Consider the following 19,904-nt stretch of genomic DNA (forward strand, 5'->3'; position numbering starts at 1 on the left):
GGCCATCCAGCAGGCATCACCGTCCCGGGCCACTAGGCCGCTACCCTGGCCGAATGTTCCCGCGCAGGGTCGGCCTACTCAGGCTTCCGCGGCACCCGCCCCTCGCCGCGACCGCGGCGCGCCCGTTCCGCCGGCTCACCTCGGCTGAGCTACTCGAGCGTCGCCGCCAAGGGTTGTGCTTCAACTGCGACGAGCCCTACACGCCCGGCCACGTCTGCCCACGACTCTTCTACCTAGAGGTTGCAGACTACATTGAGGAGGACGCCGTCGCCGCAGACCTGGCCGCCCGTGCTGTCGCGAAGGTGTTTGATGCTGGTTGATCAGCTTAAGGAGTTCAGCAAGTGCTTCCCCACCTTACAGCTCGAGGATGAGCTGTTTGTGCAGGCGGGGCGAAGTGTTATGACCGGCATATTAGGGACTTAGCCCAGTGAGTTGTGGCCCAAGTTATCTTATCGTTATTAGGGGCTTAGCCCAATTATCTTATCGTTATTAGGATCGTTTGCTTAAGAGTCAAGTAAACCTCTTTATATAAGGAGAGGAGATGTATCAATCTAATCAAGCAAGAAGCAATCATTATTTGCTTGGTTTCCTGAAGGGAGTCAGGAGACCTAACCCTAGCTGCCTCTTGCGCCGCCGCCGCCTCTTCTTCATCGCGCCACGGTGCCCCGCCGCCGGCAGCCGCGACCGCATCTCCGTCAACCCTCCCCCTTCCCGTACAACCTACGCCCTAGACCAGATAGGATCCTAGCTCCTACCACAGGGGATCAGCAGCCTTCAAGCAGCGGCAGAGGAGGAGGCCATTGCAGGCGTCCAAGATGTAAGGCTCCTGCAATTGGGCAGGAATGATAGTGAGGGGTGGACTAGAGGATAATATTCCCGCGACAGATTAGTAAAATAACGAGCCTTCCTGGGGGAGCGGCATTCGTTGTAACCTTCGTAGAAGAAGCCGACGACGGATTGCGGCATCTTCTTTCGGTGGTGGCGGTGGGAGATGAGGCCGCGCCAACGCTTGGAGATGCACTTGCAGCAGCATGTGGACTTGTACGGCAGGCGCAAGATGATGTCGACGAGGATGTCGTCGGTGAGCGTGGCCATCGGGTCGCTCCCCTCCATACCCTTCTTCTTGGAGCGGCCAATCTGATGAGATGGGGGACGGAGAGATTAGGAATTTATCCCCTGGCGTTGAGGCAAGCATAGGAAGAGAGGACGTACCGCTACCAGATGTGTGGCGTTGGTGCGCCAACTGCGAAGCAAGGGGCGGCGAGGGCGTCTGCGCCGGCGAGCGAGGGTTTGGTTTGGGTGTGCGCAGCCGCCAGATGCGGCGGAGGTCGGGAGTGAAGACGATGCGGGGAGTGAGGACTGAGGAGTGAAGGTTGGGCCGTGTGGCTGTTTCCTTCAGTTTCGCTTGAATGGGCCGCGTCGGGCGAAATGCTCTTGTCCCTCAAAAAACAAGTTGTAAAATTCTCAGTCTTTTTGCAGAAGGATAGTATAGAACGACCTACAAATTGAAGCATTGCTTCAAAAATGAATTTTCAATGTACTAGAAGATGATCTTGATTTAGGTTGTCTAAATATTTAATGTGGACCCACCACACCAACCTCCGATCTCATTTTGTAAATATTAAAGACACACTACCTTCAATCTTATCTCCATATATATATATCCATCTAGATGTCGTGTAGCCTTCTTCTCGTGGCCTCCTGCCTACACCATCTCTCAAATGCCTGAGACTTCAGAGGAAAAGGAAACAATGTGACTTAGGATATAGAAGTAGACATGTAGCATGCTTGTGCTTGGAATAGTAGGCATCCAGGAATATGTTTGTGTTTGCACTGTTATAGACTGTTTAGATTTGAGCCAATGCCAATCTTACAATATAATGGCATGCCCATGACCTTCGGGGAGCGCTTGGTTTTATCACCAGAAGTTTGGCAAGCCCAGAACAACCTGCATCCTAACATGTAATTTTTCACAAGGCAGTGAAATCCTCCCCTAGAAAATTCGCAGCCAGCTTGAGAAATGTGTCGCTGGACACGTTGGTAGGAGCACCATGCTATCAAGGATGCAGCCTGCTCTAAGATTAGGGACCCAACACTTGCTACTCAACGTATAACTAAGCCGCGTCATTTTCTTACATCGTACATTAGCTGTGTTAGGTCTATAGTTAGATGTAGTACCAACGTTGAGCCATGCTAGGCCACACCTGACGATCAGTAGGCCATGAGAAAGACTTTCGTGTACCAGCAGGTGGGAAAGACTTTCGTGTACCAGGGGGACATGTACGTGATAACATAACTTTTTCTTACCAGTTACTCCCTCTATTTGCTTTTATAAATACGTTTTAGATAGCTATCTTTGAACTGTTTTGGGCAACTTTCAAAAACGTCTTATAAAAGTGAACAGAGGAAGTATAAATATTTGCATCGCACGCTTATTTTGGAGACGCATCAGTGAACAAACTGCAATCTTATCACTACTGAGACTTAGAGTCGATTGCTACTATGTGTCTGCGTGAGGCCTTCCCTTACGACCGCGATCAGCAGTTGTTTGGAGCATGCATGAAGCAGCAATTTGCAACCTCAAAGTGATTCCTGGAATGGTGATGATTGTAACATTGACTGACTATTGTAGGCAAAAATTAAGAGAAGAAGCAGAAATGGCTTGCACTGAATATTACATTTCCAAGAATGCAAACTTGCAGAAAAATTCAGTTCAATACCTGGACATGAACAGAGAAGTAGCTTATTTTTCTTTTTTGTTCCTTCTTTAGGAGCTTACTAAAGATTGCCCGTGATACTTATTTCTTGATCTTCCAACAACTAGAAACTTTGCATCAGTCAATTCTGCTTCCCGGGTCAAGGCTCTTGGAATGCTTGAGCTGCAGATTACCTTAGCCTCCAAATTGACCTGGGAAACAGAGCAAAGGCAGAAGAGACATGTTCCCATCTACTTAGCACATCCGTCCATTTCCCAACATAATGAACATGTTCCTTTCATTTTGACCTTCCACGCTCGCCCCTCGGGCATTTTGACCTTTTGTGGAACAGCATTTAGTAATCTTTTTTTCTTTTCAAAATTAGATCGGGACCAGATCACACGCTAGTCTGTCCTTAAAAATCTTCAGCCAATTATTATGACAGTAGTTTTGCCGGTTGAACACCTGTATTATGACAGTAGTCACCATACAGGCTCACAGGCAGAACAGAGAGAACACCACTGCCACCATACATCAGTATAGCCCACCATACAGATCACCATTAGTTGTTTAACACTTCAGTATAGCCCAGCATACAGGCTCTAGAGTTGTGATAGCCATCTTTCAGTATTTAGAACCAACAAACAGAGGAGGCAACTGCTATCGAAGTACTACAGGTGTGAAGATATCGATATTGTAATAAATGAATTGTGCAATTAAATAAAAAAACCCTGAAAGGAATGGCATAAATCCCATTCAAGCTTTGAAAATAATATATCCTTAACGCCATTATTTAATTCTATCTATAAGAAATACCTTACAGATTGATCATTTCAGCATTGACTAGTGGTTAGCGCTTCAAGACCATATAGATAAAAAAAATTGAACCCAAACATTCAGTGGCAAGACAAGGCAAGAGGAGATACAAATGCAGATATAATATATTCACAAAGAGAGAATAAGCAGATAACATAACTTAGACAGATATAATATAATGGTTCAGCAGAATCATATATCCATAATTAAAATAGCAGGGTGTTACAAGTGGATGGGCTGCTAACTGCCACGAATATATACAAGCTAAGTCACTAACTTAACTGCAATAGTCAGGACATGAGTGCGCTCAAGCACCAACAAAAACTATCACGACTTCATAAACATCTACACAGGTCACTTGTAACATTAATGTGTTCTCTTCCCCACAGACTATGAAAAGCATATTGCGTTCTGGGTGGAATGAGACGACATTGTAATGCTTTTGAAACGACGAATACTCTGTTCCAAACAGTTTCAAGTTGCTGACATTGTGCTTCAAGGTCCAGTCTGCTCTACTATGGTCCTCAAGAACCCAGACTGATAGATGAGAACCACCAATACCAGCAGTACTATGTGCGAAATACAATCGCCTCTGTGATGGAAAAATGTCATTGATAAAATCATCATCAAGGTCAATGATCCGCTTATGATTTCCTTCAATGTCAACAGCTACTATTAAGTCATCAAAGGCAGCCAAATGTAGGACCCCATTGAGAAAAAACGCTTCTGGAATTCCAGGGTATTGCAAATGAAATTGCCATAATTTCTGTGACCATCCATACTCCAGCTTTGGAGGAGTAGATCGCCAATGCTTTGATGTTTTTAAAATATCTGCTCTCATCCTCGTATACACCCGAGGCCTCATCAATTATGAATTCGAACACATGAAAGTGGGAGGAGACGGAAGAGTCGAACCCTAAGCGAGCGACCACCACCTCGCTGGACCAGTCACTAGCAGGCACGACCACCCATTTCTCGGTGGCAGGGTTGCACACGATGTAATCCAGTGTCTCGGGATCAGTCGCCTTCCAGCAGCGGCAGAGGAGGAGACCATTGCAGCAGTCCAGAATGTCAAGGCTCTGGTAATTGGGCAGGAACGAGAGGGACGGGTCGAAGAAAGGGTCACCTTCCCCTGAGACGTTGGTGAAATAGCGAGCCCCCTTGACTTGATAGAAGAATCCGGCGAGAGACTGGGGCATGTTTTTGCGGTGGTCGGGGTGGGAGATGAGGTCGCGCCAGCGCGTGGAGACGCACTTGCAGCAGCAGGTGGCCTTGTAGGGCACGCGCGAGATGATGTCGACGAGGAGGTCGTCGGTGAGCTTGTCCACCGGGCTCCCCTCCACACACTTCTCCTTCTTGGAGTCCCCCGCCATGGCCGTCCGTGGAGATGAGGAGGTCGCAATCTGCTGAGATCGGGAAACGGAGGGGAAAAGATTAGAGATCCATCCCGGATGTGAGGAGACCTTGAGGGAAGAGAGGATTTACCAGGTGCTTGCCGGGAGAAGTGCGGAGCGAAGAGCGGCGAGAGCGTTAGCTGCCATCTGCGCCGGCGATGCGGGTGTGCGCAGCTGCGAGATGCGGCGGAGCTCGGTCGACGATGGGGGAGTGGAGGTTGGGCCGAGTGGCCTTTTCCTCCTTCTTTCTTTTTTTTCTCTTTTTTTGCTGGAGCGGGCCGCGTGAGTCCAAACACATCAAATGTGTAGCAACCCCTCAAATAAAAAAATCAAATATGTAGCATACTAGTATTGGAGTACTACATTCTTATCCTGAAAAAAGAAAGGAAAATCCAACTCAAAAAAGAGAAAAAAAAGAACTAAATGTACATTTCTAAGGGAGTTAATTGCATCCAGAATTACACTAACGTGAGCATGGGACGAACAGTCTTGTAGAGGTGTTTGGGCACCTAGCTCACCCTCGACCATGACGACAATTGCAACTTCTCTGTATAGTCTCCCTCTACAACTTCTTCATCTTCCAGACCTCTTCATCCACCATGTGCTCGTCGTGTCGACACAACTTTACCTACGAGCATGTAGAGGTCGCTGCTATGGCCTTGCTCGATCAAACTAGCAGATGGCCTCCTTGGCATTGCACGGTGGAGTGGTGTCCAGTCCAGTAGCGGAGCCAGAAACTGAATATAGATGGGGCCAAAACATGTCATATAATGATAGAGGGGGCCAAATCACTTAAACCTAGCTAATTTTGTCTGGCAGATGGATGGGAGGATTAGGAATACATATAGATGTATTTGTGAGAGCATAGGAGGGGCCAAGGCCCCTGCCAGCCCCCCCCCCCCCCCCCCCCCCCCCCCCCCCCCCCCCCCCCCCCCCCCCCCCCCCCCCCCCCTCCGCCACTGGTCCAGTCCCATGGGCCATTTGGACGTACAGAGCAAGAGCAAGCACAACGTTTTTGCCGACAAGGAGTGCGGCTGTGATGCTAGTTTGTCTTCAACCAGGGTTTGAAGTTTCAATGAAATTGTGAGAAATTCCTGGTAATTTTGATAGGTAGGGAAACACTTTTTTACCTTCAATTTTTGACCTAGATTCAATAATTCAAATCAAATTTAACTTTGGTCAAACTCATTCAAATTCAATGATTAAGGAAAGATGTTTTTTATATTCCATAAGGTCTGAAATAATTAAGGTACTAAAGTATTAAACCCTCGGATCAACTCCATCAGGCGTTCCATTGTCCAACAATCCTGCTTCGTGACTACCATCTCCATATTTGACTCCTACAAATTAAAAAAAAACATGAGCCAATTTATTGTAATGGGATTTTTTTAAACACAATTAAATCATCTAATGTAAATATTTATATGTTTTATTTTGGTTCTGTTGGAAGTACGTAATGCTTTAGTCAACGGGGACACAACAAAAATGTTGTTGGGCTGCGAATCAACCTGTGGTTGAGTTGGTTAGGTGGACAGTGGTATCCCCAACCCACCAGGGTTCAAATCCTGGTGCTCGCATTATTCCTGGATTTATTTCAGGATTTCCGGCGATACGCTTTCAGTGGGAGGAGATGTTCCCGTCGACGACGAGGCGCCTACGGTGACTTCGTAAATCTCAAGATGATATGCCGGCTCAGTCTCTCGGAGGTGCTCATAGAGGTAGAGTGTGCGTGTGTGCGTTCATAGGGGTGAGTGTATGCGCGTGTATATGAGCGCTTGTGTCTGTACTGATGCTCAAAAAAAAGTTGTTGGGCTAGAAATTTTAGTTAGAAACTAAATATATTTCTATATTGTACACGAATTTTTTTCGCAGCATATTCTAGTTGAATGGAACATATGTTATTGTGCTCGAAACTTGAAATTATAAACTATACACGTAGCTATGTAAGATTAAAAAAATATAGTTCCACTAAAAGCCAAATCTAGTACTTCGAAAACTTTTTTTTTCATATGAAACTGTGTCCAGTGTACCAACTCTAGCCATTGATGACAACCATATGTGATCAATAGATCTCACAAATTTCACTCATAAACAGAATTGTATCGCTTTTAGAAAATAGAGTACAATATAGACACACACATAAACATGTCACAAGGCAAACCGCCTCACAACTGTTAGGAAAAGGCACACAAACCCGTTTAAGTTGGGAGACTTGGTAGAACAACCATCCGACTACCCATCCTTTTTCATGGAGACTAGCCCCCTCAAAAAAAAACTAACGGCTTGGTGCTCGAAAAGATATTCTTTTTCCGTAAATGAAAAAGATATTATTAGTTCCTTTTTGGGGGAAAGTGTCTATTTCAAAACTGAGGTGGATGTGATGAACTTAGAGCATCTCCAGCCGTTGGCCTCTAAGGGGGCGCCTAAAATCGCCGCCTGGGGGTGAGCCGGCGCAAAAATTGGGCCTGGGGGCGAGTTGGTCCCCAGCCGCCGGCCCCAGGGCCGTCCCCAGGCGCGTTTAAAAATAAAATTTGTATAACAAATTTCGGCACAGTTCGGCGAAGTTCGGCTAAACACGATAAATTTCGGCAAACTTGGGCATATATTAGACATGTTCGCCGGTTTTCATTACATAGCAAAATAGATAACTAATCTAAAAGAGAAACTGACTGAACGCCGAGTAGTCGCCGTCGTCGCCGCCATCGTCGTCGCCGCCGTCGTCGGACTTCTCCTCCTTGACGCGGTCGTCCCTGGTGGACCCCTGACCGGCGTCGCCAACGCGGGCTGGTGGCGGCGGCGCGTCGTCGTCGTCGCTGTCGTAGATGACGACGACTCCGCCTTCGTCGCGGCCGCGTCGGCGCTCCGCGAAGCGGCGCAGGGCGGCGCACTGGCGCTCCTTCGCCTTCTCCAGGCGCTCTTTCTCCATCGCATCGGCGAAGTAATTGGGCTTGGCCACGGGTCGGACAACGGGGGAACGGGCACTCCCCCGTCGCTGAGTCTCCACCCCGTCGGCCCGGCGCGTATGTCCGGCGGCGCCGGGATGTTCGCCTGGAACAGGAGCCAGGACTCCTGTTCGCGCAGCGAACGGCGGCCGAAGCCGTTGGCCGCCGCCTCATCTCCGGGGAAATGCTCTGCCATGGCGACGGGTTCGGGAGAGGTAGAGAGGGAGAGGGAGGGGATGGGCGGCGGTGCTCGGGAGAGGTAGAGGGAGGGGCTGGGCGGCGGCGAGGGGCGGGGCTGGTGTGGGCACAGGCGAGTGAGGCCACCGGCTATATAGCCGCGCCGCGCCCGTGTGAACGCGTGCGAGGAAGGGGAGGCGTCGGCGCGCTGTCCCGTGACGCGCCGCCCGTGAGAAATCAATGGTAAGGCTGACCGGCGGCAGTCTTGCCATTGACTCGCCGCGGGAACCGAGGCCGTTGGGGGAAGACGAGGCGCCGTGTCGCTAACGCGGCTGGCCCGCGGCTTTTTCGCACCAAAACAGCTCGCCCCGGCGCCCCGGACGCCCCCAGCGCGTCGGGTTTGGCCTGGGTCCGCCAGCGCTGTTTTCAGCCCAGCCCGGCGAAAATCGGGCTCCTGAGGACGCGACTGGGCCGTTTTTCCGGCGCCGGCGCGAGAAAATCGCCTGGGGAGGCCTTCCTGGGGGCGCGACTGGAGATGCTCTTATCATTTTGGGCGTCGCCTACTGAAGCTCTCTATAAAATTTCTTGTGCCTAATTGCATTTGATATTTTCGAGCCCACCTAAGTTTCAACAAATCAAACACACACAAACATACTTGCTCCGTTCCGAATTATTTGTCGCAGGTATGGATGTATCTAGATGTATTTTAGTTCTAGAAACATTTCTGCGACAAGTAATTTGGAACGGAGGGAGTATATGTTAGTCTACCTTTCTATAGAATATAATACTCCTTCTGTTCTAGAATAAGTGTCTCAACTTGAACAGAGGGAGTGCATCTTCGTTCTAAAGACTGTAAGGTGAAGCACATTCCACGTTGAGGTGTCAATTGACATTTCATCATACACAAAGTAAAATGCATAGAACCACCACAATAGCAGTGTCATTACCCAAAAAAACACCACTTCATAGTTAGTTGCGAAAATGACTGCACCAAAAAATTGACAGTGGCAAAAAATACCGACAATAAATTCTAATGACCTTGATGACATCACTAAATGGTCAGGCCAGCAGGTCAGGCTGAGTTGGTAGAAAAAACTGCCATGAGGGTGAATTGACTTTGGCTTTTCCTCCTCTTGTTTTTACGTGGCATTACATCAAACACCTCATGTGCACTAGCCAACTCCTCTCTCTTTCTCGTGATGGTCGCGCTCAGTCTTGATAGGGTCCAGGGCCTCGGGAAACTCCTTGGGGAGGACTAGGCTTCTTGTTCCACTCAAGCAACCATCGGATGTAGTTGTTCTGTTGGTCCATCTCCACCACTAGGGAGTCGAGCTGGAACTCATAGTGAGTGCGCTAGAGGACGAGCTAGAAGCTCGAGGCCTTGACGAGCCACAATGGGTAGTAACATAGAGTAGTAACATGCCCATGTTACTACTCTATCTTACTTTCTCTATAGTGGGGAGTAACATATGTGTAGTAATATGCAACACTTCATTTATTATGCTATAAACTCATTTTGCCTTGATATGTGTGATGTTACTCATACTACTAGTAACTAGCTATGTTATCACATGCCTCTTTTTTTTCATTTATTGCTTGCCACGTCATCTATTTTATCTAGATATGTGTGATGTTACTACTTATGTTACTTCCAATGTGGGTAGTCCGAGACGCCTTTGACGATGACCTGCATGAAGAGGACAAAAAAGCAAATCGGGCCTGCGTGAGGAATAGCAGCGGAACACCCGGATCGAAACGAAAAGGAGAAAAGGAGCAAGAAAGGGGGAGGTGACATTGTTGGTGAGCTCCATGGCCTCTGACCGATGCAGCTGAGCCGCAGCATGCTCTCTGCTCCTTGGGGGTGTTTAACTAGGAGAAGCCGCCGACCCCTCCACCGCGTGACAAGGGTGCAGATTCGAAACCACACCGCCGGCCATGGTGGATCTATCTTTCCACCGCATGACCTGTTGTTGCTCGACCGGGGAGAGGAGGCGGAAGGGGAGACAGTTGGGAGTTTCACGGTGGCAGTTGGGGGACAGAGGGCGTAGCTACGGAGAAAGGTCGCTAGTGGCGGTGAAGATGTGGGTGGGAATTGGGAGACAGGAGAGGAAGAAACATAACGGAGGAAGACAAAAATCAAGTCCAAGTATCTACCCGGTATATTTTTTTCTGCCAGCTCAGCATGACGGGCTGGTGACGTCCTCAAAGTCATTGAATTTACCATCAGTGTTTTTTGTTGTTAGAGTTGTGTCGAATATTATGTACAAGGTAGGTTACAGTTGGACTAGGAGTTGTATTGTGTTTACATAGGATGTGGAGTTGTGTCCTAATAGGACACTTGTATCCTAGGCCTCTCATATATAGCGGGGGTAGACACATGATGTAACTTATGCCAACATAATAGCACAGGCGCGCAAGGGGGAGCCGGCGGCGTGTGCCGGCGCCCGGGTGGCCGGTGTGCGGTATTGTGACGGTGTCATGGAGAGGAACACCCGTAGTCAGGTCCCGGGGATGTAGCCATATCGGTGAACCTCATTAACAAATCTCGGTGTCGTGCTCGTGTGATTGTTTGGTCCTCATATGATCAACGGTATGTCTCGGATTTATTTTAACAAATGATATCATGAGTAAGGTTCGATGAGGCTGGTGCATCTGTTGATCTAAGGATAACTCGGTTGCTCGTTGTTCCCGTTGGTGGTGCTGACGATCGTGATCGTGTAATTTGCACCGGAAGCTGCGCTCGAAGGGAGTAGCAGTTGAAGCTAGCGGCTGGGTGTTCTGGACGAAGTCTCGTCGAGATCGGATCGTGGCTGGTCAAGGCCCTGACGGGGCTGGCTAAGGATTGTGGCTCCCAGGTGGCAGCGTCTCATGGCACGGGCAGCGTGCGGGCTGGGCCGTTGTGGCAGCGCAGGCAAGACGACGGTGGAGACAGCAATAGGAGGAGCAGTCAGAGCAGCGTACGTGAGATTTGTTTTGGACAAAAAGGAGACCGAGTCTCCATAGTATATGACACGGACATGCAGGCAAACCGGTAAAGGAAAGATCCGTCAAGTGATACATATCCATTGAAACTAGCAGGGACGTTGACAGTTCAAAAGCTAGCATTGCAAGTTTTGTGCAAGGGAGCCACCACGTGAAGATCAAAGGTTTTTTGGTTGGATTTTGCTATTAGTACATAGGGGTGTACCTCATCACGTTTTGCTTGTGTACTTGGAGCATTGCGGTGGAAGCTCAGTTATTTTTCAGATTGTCAGCCGTACGAAGAATCATGACGCCATCGGGCATCGGGTTTGAGGTGGAGAAGTTCTACGGAACTGAAAACTTTGAGTTATGACGGACAAGGGTGAAAAATTTGTTGGCACAACATGGATGCTTGAAGGTGTTATGGGAAGTCAATTCAACTAAGATGGAATTATCATGTGATGGATGGAAATTCGCGGAAAGCGATTGGGAGCCTCGAGCGTGTCATGTAGCCGGACAAGTTCGGCTGAGTCAGACTAGACAGTCTGACGGATCGACACGAGTCGGTTGGTACAGAAGACGGTGGTGGGATCAGCGAAGACGACGTAGGAGCGTGATGCTGATGGTGACCGACTTCTGGGCGTGGAAACACGTGATGCACATGCCCGAGGCTTGTGCGGCTTCGACAAGACTATGACGCGGGATTGATTCAAGGTGATGTACACACGGAGTTTGAAGTCGACGGGGCGCGGGGTGGACTGATCATCTACCATGGACTCATGTTGAAGGTGGAGCTAGATTGAGGGGCTACGATGTAAGGATCCAGGGAATCGAAGCCTATTCAGCGGGATGGAAAAGCGAGGGACACGTAGTTCGGACTGGAGCCCAGTGGTCTGATGGAAGCGTGAAACTCGTCATCGGTCGGTGATGTTCGGTGGTACTCTGCAGTGGGGGTTGAGTGGTGTGGGTTCGCGACTCTTGAGACTCGACCGGGACAGCGGAGGCTCGACGCGGTAGTAGCGGCGAGGCGTGCAGTACGCACGGGGCATGGAGACGGCCAGGGGCTCTGGTGGTCATACATGTTGTGAGAAAACTGCGAATTTGACTCGGGATGACTACAACCAACGGTGAAATTCCTTCATGTTTCAGACAGGCGGTCAAGGAAGGAGCGGTGATATTGAGTTCAGGTAACTCTTATGTGTGACACCTAATATGTGAGTTGTTCAATTTCACGCAGGTCAGTGATTAGTGTGTGATGGCGTTGGACTGATACTCTGAAAGTTGGGAGCACAAACTAGAGTAACAAGAAACTTAATTTTGCTCGAGTGTTGACAGTGGTCAAGAAAAGAAGGGACTACAAGTTGCAGGTGGAGTCACATGGAGTCTTTGGAGTAGCAGCGGTACTCACGGGATAAGCTCAAGTCCAATGTACATGGAAGTTTGACGCATTGACGAATTCAAGGTGGTGGAGAATATTCGCCAAGGGTGGAGTTTGTTAGAGTTGTGTCGAATATTATGTATAAGGTAGGTTACGGTTGGACTAGGAGTTGTATTGTGTTTACATAGGATGTGGAGTTGTGTCCTAATAGGACACTTGTATCCTAGGCCTCTCATATATAGCGGGGGTAGACACATGATGTAACCTATGCCAACATAATAGCACAGGCGCGCAAGGGGGAGCCGGCGGCGTGTGCCGGCGCCCGGATGGCCGGTGTGCCGTATTGTGACGGTGTCATGGGGAGGAGCGCCCCTAGTCAGGCCCCGGGGATGTAGCCATATCGGTGAACCTCGTTAACAAATCTCGATGTCGTGCTCATATGATTGTTTGGTCCTTGGATGATCAATGGTATGCCTCGGATTTATTCTAACATTTGTCACAGTCAATTTTTCGATGCGGAGATTTTTGCAACGAAGTGTAAACTGATGGTTTTTCGGTAATGATGCCGCTGGTCTGATGGTTCTATGCATTTTACTCTCATAGACATCATCCCGTACTACATCGTGTTGATCCATCATTGCAGTCATCATTATTAATAATATAAATATATAAATCCTCTTCTTAAAGATCTTTTTGCAGTGACGTTAGAAAGCATGTTCGAAGAGCAGTTTTGTTCCTTTCAATTAGGGCTCGGGGTTGGCTCCTAATAATCTTTGTTGCCATTGCACAGATGAAGTCCAAGTGTGTGAACCATGACACCAACTAACGGGGGGACTGTAAATGTAACCAACATAGCTAGCAGCTCATCCTATTTTTACTCTTGTAGACCTGAACTAGTATACAGTACAACAACACCGGAGTGCAGCAGCGAGTTTTATGATTGTACTAACATTCCAAGACAACAATGCTCGTCCATAGCGTGCCACGGCTGTAGCAGAAAGAATAGGTTGATATTTGTCGGGCACATTGCCAGGGAATCAGACCAAATTATTTCATGCCAGCAAGGCTAGTTGCTTGCAAGCCTTGCAACACGAGCCAGCAGTTTTGCAGTGGCTTAAGTGAATGGTGTGTGTGAGGTGTGACTGGACGCCGCTCGTCTAGCAGTTCAGCAACTGTGGAAGTCTGTAGAGAACGTTACATAATCGGTTAAGAAAAAGATTGTTCGTGTAGCAATTCAGCAATTGTAGGTGTCGTCAGAGCATACTCTACTTGCTCTGTTCTGTGTATGTGGTTCCTCCCAAGTTTATTGTTTTGTTAATTGGCCTAGCATATACTGCATGCTACTGTACGTTCTTAAGAACCACTACTTCATCGCTTCAACCATGTGATTCTCCTTATACCAGATGGATGCAAGAAGGATAGTCTACAACAACCAAGGAACTGAAGCATGAATTTTTGTTGTACTAAAAATACAGTATGATCTTGATTTGGATCCTTAATATTGATTATATGGACCCACCACACCAACCTCCAACCCCGTTCTGTAAATATAATGACATGCTATCTTCAATTTTAGCTCGATATATATCCATCTAGTTGTCATATGTTCTTCTTCCTATAGCCTTCTGCCTACGCTATCTATTGGATGTCGAGAATTAAGAGGAAGAAGATGAAGCAATGACCCTTAGGATATTGGAGCTACACACATAACATGTTGGGAATACTAGGCATCCAGGAACATGTTCACTGACACGGTGTTATAATTGTCATGATTGACCTAATTACGGCCACTGCGAGAGGCACCGCAACTAGAAAGATAGTTGCTCGTGGAGGATGCGTCATTTCTAGAAGAGAACAAGAGCTGCACATCGAGAAGACTAGAAGAACACGTGCGACTTTCTGTGTGGCTGGCTGTGCAAGGCTTCTGCATGTAGGAAGCTTAGTGTTTCTTCGTGTAGTGTGCGCCCGTGCCAGAAAAAACCTGGGAGAATACTCTTCCTCTATTCGTCACCCGGATGGTTGAAGAGCTGAAAGAACGAACCACAAGACCATTTCTTGAAGACCAAAAAAAGCTGGAAATAAGGCTGTACCAACACGGAACTACTGCCATGTGTTTTATGGCTCCCACTATGTCGAACAGGAGCATCAGAACTGTTTCAAGCACCATCCTTTAGCAGGACTGACCATCAATCAGGGTTTATGAACCTCTCTCTATTCCTCAACTATTGCCCTCGTTATACTGCTCGTCCAGTAGACACGGCGAGAAAATACCAACGGAACTTTACCCAACAGAGGACAGGGAAGCGCCTACAAATGTACAGCAACAACACAAAAGCGCTAGGTCTGCGTCACCGCACATGCTGATGATATTAGACAAACAGTAGATGAAAAATAAATCAACAGCGGACAACACCTAACATCCAACAAGTGAAATGCTCAAGTATCCCACTCTGACTAGAGTCAGCACTGTTCCAATCAAAAAGCAGGCAAACAAACTGTGATTCAATACAGTACTGCAAGGTAGAAATCTTCTTTAGGGGCATCCGAAAATTAACTTCCACCATTTCTTATGACAGTGCATACATGTAATTTTGAGTAGTTTCGGCTGCTCACGTGACCAGCCCGTCGAAACACAACAGAACAGGCCGGTCATAAATATGGAAGTCTTGAAAATAGAGCAGGCACCACAAGGTTCACACGCAGAATAATGTATAATAAAACTAGCTAAGAACACCACTGCCACTGCTTAGTCAAAACTCATCAAGTCCTTCAGGCTTCTGAAGTGTCACTTACAACAGAGCTAAGCTATGCATTTGATAAAATACACCAGGATAACCCACATGCTAATTATTGGTGTCATACAGGATACTTACTATGCAGTCATCCGCTACATACATAAAAAACTATACATCCTTAACAGCATTATCTAATTCCAAAAGAAATACCTTACACGTAGATAATTTCATTGTTAACTGGAGATAAACAAAAGCTTCCACTCCATATTGTCGAAGGAAGAGGATATCCAAATGCACAAGGTATTAATAATGGTTCAGCAGAATTTATACATAGAAGACATTAATAATGGTTCAGGAAGAACGATCATAATATCCATAATTAAAGTAGCAGGGTGTTACAACAACATGGGCTGCTAACTGCCATGAATAGATACAAGTACACAAACACAAAGCTCCGCACTACCTTAGCAGGCACCAACAAAAGCTATTAGAACTTAATAAACATCTGCCCAAGTCACTGCTGCCCAAATTCAAGACCTATTCAATATCATTAGAAAGACGGACAACTGTGAAGCTGCACTATCCAAGCAAAATATTTAGTGCCCATTTGCCAATAACTCTGAGAACAAGGGAACATATGAAAGAAAAGGAGTCTTCCCCTCCCAGTCAGACCCTTCAACTTGACAATCAGACCCAAGTTGACGTATAAAACACAGCTCCATAGAATCCATGTCATATGACATTAGTGTGTTCTCCTCCCCACAGACTATGAAAATTATATTGCGTTCTGGGTGGAATGAGATGACATTGTAATGCTTTTGAAACGACGAATACTCTGCTCCAAACAGTTTGAAGTTGCTGACCTTATGCTTCAAGGTCCAGTTCCGTCTATTGTAGTCCTGAAGAACCCAGACTGATAGATCAGAACCACCAATACCAGCAGTACTGTTTGCGAAATACAATCGCCTCTGTGATGGAAAAACATCATTGATAAAATCATCTTCATAGTATGGCGGCATAGGATTATCAATGATCCAAGAAATATTTCCTTCAACATTAACAGCTACTATTAAGTTATCAAAGGCAGCCAAATGCACGACCCCATTCAGAAAAAAAACGCTTCTCGAATTCCAGGGTATTGCAAATGATTCATCGGGATGCACGATGTGCTGTGTGACCGCCCATACTTCAGCTTTGGACGAGTAGACCGCCAATGCATTGATGTGTTTAATGTTAAACAGTGTTCCATACAAGTCATCACGTTACAGATCCTAACTAGGAGGTGTCCGGCATTGTAGAGATAGATTTGGTTGTTAGACTTTTTAAACATATCACAATTGTAACTATCTCTATCTCCTCTTCTCCAAGTAATATCTCCTGGAGAATCTCTCTGTAACGATCGTTGGGGTCGCGCCCCCCTTCTTTATAACACGAACCACGTCCCTCAAGAGAGGTAAGCCGTTTTCCGCTATCGCACATGGTATCAGAGCCTTCCTTTTCCCATCTGAAGCTTCTGTCGAATCCATCTAAGCCTAGCCATGTCTTCCTCCTCTGCCTCCGGTGCCCTCTCCTCCAACCTCAATAGCCAAGTCACGGAGAAGTTGTCCTGCACGAACTACGTGCTGTGGCGAACGCAGATCACCCCCCAGCTGCGCGGCGCCGACGTCTACGGCTACATCGACGGCACCACACCAGAGCCGGCGAAGCTCCTCATGACCACCAAAGATGGCAAGGAGACTTCATCACCTAACCCTCTCCACCCTGTATGGGTCCGGGAGGATCAGCAGGTCCTTGGCTTCCTGCTGGCCAACCTCACAAAGGAGGTTTTGGTCACGGTGACCATGGTCACCACGGCGAGCGCGCTCTGGACGACGCTCGCTGCCATGTTCTTGTCGCACTCGGCGAGCCGCATCAACAACATCCGCACCTTCCTCATCAACGCGCAGAAGGGTAATCTCTCGGTTGCCTCTTACTTTGCTGCTATGCGAGGATATGCAGATGAGCTAGCCGCGGCAGGCAAGGCCGTCCAGGATGACGAACTCATCTCCTACATCATCCACGGGCTAGATGCCGATTACCAACCTCTGGTATCTGCTCTCGACGCTCGTGTCACTCCAGTCACACTTGACGAACTCTATGCCATGCTCTCCAACTTCGACCAGCGCGTGGCCCATTATCACGGGTCCGGCGGCGGCGGCTTCAAATCTTCAGCCAACATGGCGTCTCGTGGACGGGGTGGCGGCTCCCATTCACGTGGTACTCCCCGCACCAAGGGGCGATCTAGCGGCGGCGGCGGTAGCGACCGCGGCTCCTCTCCTCAGCGCGCGGGCGGCAGGGGCCGCCGTCGCGGTCGTGGCAGCGGCAACAGGACGCGCCCCGACACTCCAAGGTGCGAGATCTGCGGGAAACCTGGACACACAGCAAAAGATTGCTGGTACAGGTACGAGGAGGATGATGATGACTCCCAGGATGATGACAAGGTTGCTGCGGCAGCTGATGGGTCCTACGGCGTCGACAAAAATTGGTACATAGACAGCGGGGCCACAAACCACATCACCAACGAGCTCGAGAAGGTCACTATGAAGGAGAAATACCGCGGCAAGGATCAAATCCACACTGCCAGCGGAGAAGGTATGAGTATATGTCACATTGGTCATTCAATATTTCGTACCCCTAGACGTAAACTACATCTTAAGAAAATCTTGCATGTCCCTAGTGCACATAAAAATCTTCTTTCTGTTCGTCGAATTGCCATCGATAATCATGTTTTTCTCGAGTTTCACCCTTATTTCTTTTTGATCAAGGATCAGGCAACGAGGGAAATTCTCTATCGAGGTAGATGTGTTCGAGGGCTCTATCCGTTGATTCCAGAGTTTAGAAGATTCAATAAACAAGCTTGTGGTGCCATCAAGATTACGTCCACACGATGGCATGATCGTTTAGGACATGCCTCTTTTTCTTTAGTTGAAAAGTTACTTAGGAAAAATAAGCTCCCGTTTGTTGGTGAGCGTCATGTTGAAACTATTTGTGATTCATGTCAACGAGCTAAAAGTCATCAATTACCATATCCCGTTTCTACTAGTGTTTCCACCAAACCTCTACAACTCATTTTTTCTGATGTTTGGGGTCCAGCCCCTCACTCTGTTGGGAGACATACTTATTATGTGAGTTTTATTGATGACTACAGTAAATTCTCTTGGATCTATCTTCTAAAACGAAGATCAGATGTGTTTCAAGTTTTCCAAAAATTCCAAGCTCTTGTTGAATGCAAGTTTGATAGCAGAATCATCGCTGTCCAATCAGACGGGGGCGGGGGAGTACGAAAAGTTGAACTCCTTCTTCCAAAGTCTTGGTATTTCTCACCAAGTATCATACCCTCATGCTCACCAATAAAACAGATCAGCTGAACGCAAACACAGACACATTGTACAGGTCGGTCTTGCTCTTTTGGCAGGAGCCTCCACGCCTCTCAAATTTTGGGATGAAGCATTCCTCACTGCCGTTCATATTATCAACATGCTACCAAGTCGTGTCATTAATAATGAAACTCCAATAGAGCGTCTTCTTCACACAAAACCTGATTATAAATCTCTTCGAGTCTTTGGGTGTGCATGTTGGCCAACCGTCCTTACAACAATCACAAACTCATGTTTCGATCCAAACAGTGTGTCTTCCTAGGATACAGCGCCCAGCATAAAGGTGTCAAGTGTCTAGATGTCTCCACAGGTCGCGTTTACATCTCACGTGACGTTGTATTCGATGAAACCAAATTTCCATTCGCTGATCTTCACCCTAATGCTGGCGCCCTTCTTAGAAAAGAAATCCTTCTTTTGCTTCCTCATCTCACTAGTTTTGATCAAGGGGGACAAAATATTGATGATCAATTATTGACTAACTCATCTAATGATCTGCATGAGTTTTGTGTTGATGAACCAGGAGAAATCCATGAAGAAATTGTTGCTGAAAAAAATCCGGATGATTCATATTTTATGTGTCCCACCAGAGGAGGCAGATCCTCCCCGGGATCCGTCCAGGAGCAGCAGATCAGATCCACCTTGGGATCGCTGCCCCCTGATGCGGCAGGTGCAGGCGAGCAGGCGGTCTCCCCAGAATCCCGCAGCGCTGGCCCCGCGGATGACACGCGGGCTTCATCCGCTGGCTACGCCGACTCTCCTGCTTCGCGCCAATCATCGCCTTCCACCTGGCAGGCTCCGGGTGGCCCAGGAGCCGCACGCTACTCCACCCAACCGGTGACCTACAAACGATGCGCCGGCACGCAGTCCAGGGAGGGCGCGGGATCTGACGCGGGTCTGACCGACGCGGAAAACCGCGTGCAACCTGGTGCGGATCCGACCGGTGCGGAACCCCGAGCGGATGCTGCTCCAGGATCTTCTGCGACCACTCCAGGCATCCTGCATCGCGGTTCAACCGCAGAAGATTCGACGCTGCTGGGTGGCTCTGCTGCCGAATCCTCCTCGGGTTTTGGTGCAGCCAATGATTTGGGAACTGCATGATCTTCTTTGGCAACAGAAACAAGTACTCAGCATCCACGTCGCACACATCTTCAACAAGGGGTAATTCAACCTGTCAACTACAAGCATATAACCAAGTATGGTATGGTTTGTTCCACAGGTGAACCAGATGAACCTAACACCCTTGAAGCAGCGTTGTCTGATGAGAGGTGGAAGAAAGCTATGAATGAAGAGTATATGGCATTGAAGAAAAACAAAACATGGCATTTGGTTCCTCCACAGCAAGGTAAAAATTTGATTGATTGCAAGTGGGTTTTCAGGATTAAAAGAAAA

At 47.9% G+C, this 19,904-nt stretch overlaps 2 pseudogenes; one reads left to right on the forward strand and one right to left on the reverse strand.

The window, feature by feature from the left end:
* Nucleotides 1-3,650: 3,650 nt before the first annotated feature.
* Nucleotides 3,651-5,188, reverse strand: LOC125545885 (annotated as a pseudogene).
* An 11,932-nt stretch (nucleotides 5,189-17,120) lies between these two features.
* Nucleotides 17,121-17,259, forward strand: LOC125549689 (annotated as a pseudogene).
* Nucleotides 17,260-19,904: the final 2,645 nt, after the last annotated feature.

The sequence above is a fragment of the Triticum urartu genome, chromosome 3 (assembly GCF_003073215.2).
Source record: "Triticum urartu cultivar G1812 chromosome 3, Tu2.1, whole genome shotgun sequence".
Taxonomy (NCBI): Eukaryota; Viridiplantae; Streptophyta; class Magnoliopsida; order Poales; family Poaceae; genus Triticum; species Triticum urartu.